Source organism: Condylura cristata, unplaced genomic scaffold, assembly GCF_000260355.1.
Source record: "Condylura cristata isolate star-nosed mole 26May11 unplaced genomic scaffold, ConCri1.0 scaffold00037, whole genome shotgun sequence".
In the NCBI taxonomy this organism is placed as follows: Eukaryota; Metazoa; Chordata; class Mammalia; order Eulipotyphla; family Talpidae; genus Condylura; species Condylura cristata.
Genome location: NW_004567138.1, coordinates 6,206,910 through 6,207,968, shown reverse-complemented (window position 1 = coordinate 6,207,968; position 1,059 = coordinate 6,206,910).

The window sequence follows — 1,059 nt, the reverse complement described above, 5'->3', positions numbered from 1 at the left end:
TGGCTAGATTCATAGTGCTGAGACTTAACCCTTTGTGCTCCCAGGGAGGCCCAATTCCCTGTAATCTCTGCAACAAAATTCAATCTTTTTTTTTTAGATTATAGCTGTTTTATAACAGGGAGATTTCTTGGATAGCTAATGTGCAGTATTGCCAGGAGTACCATCCAATTCTTATCTTTGCACTTAGAACTAATTTGGCTTCCTCACTTGAAGGCTTATCTCTTTCTCAGATGAGGTAAAGGAACTATTTCTACTTGACCTTCTCCTTTTTCTTGTTAAATCCCTATGCCTGCCTTGACTTTAGCACCCTTAATAGACACCCAAACTCTCTGAGTTAATGGTAATAGTACCTTCTCTTTGGCTAAAGGAACCCTATTCTTCGATTTCTTGCCACAGACAGAATTAACTTACGACTCTTTTTAAGGTGCAGGGGCAATGAGAGGATTCACCAGAGACAGAGTGGGAAGCAGAACAGGCTGACTGGACGAAGTACACTGATGAAGGGAGCAGTGGGGTCGGTCAGGAGAGGTCTGCCACACCATGTGGTCACCTCTGGGGGCAGGCGGGAATCGAACTCATGCAGAAGCGGCTTTAGATTCTCAGTGCTGTGCTTTAACCCGCTGCGCCACCAGGGAGGGCCTATTTAATATTCTTGTATATAATTCCATCTTTTTAATTCTTTGAGCTCTAAATTTGATGTTTGCTGCCTCTACTGCTAATACTGGTCTGCTTCCTTGTGCATTTGGCCATCTGTGATTATATTTGGTACATCCTGTTCTGTGATCCTACTATACAAAGGATGCCTCTCCAGAAAGGATTTGCATTTGCTCTGCTGATCAGTCCTGGTGATGACCATGACCTAAAGTACCGGAGTCTTCTCCTCATTTCTGACTTAACCTGTGAGTCACAAGTCCAGCATTTCACTCTTTCTCTATTGGTACAAGACTCCTTTATTTTTCAACCCCAGCAATGAAATTGGTAGCTACCCTTAAGTATACTTTTCTTTCTTATATGTGTGCTTTCAAATCTTTCTTTTCAGCTCAGCTTTATTTTCTTCTG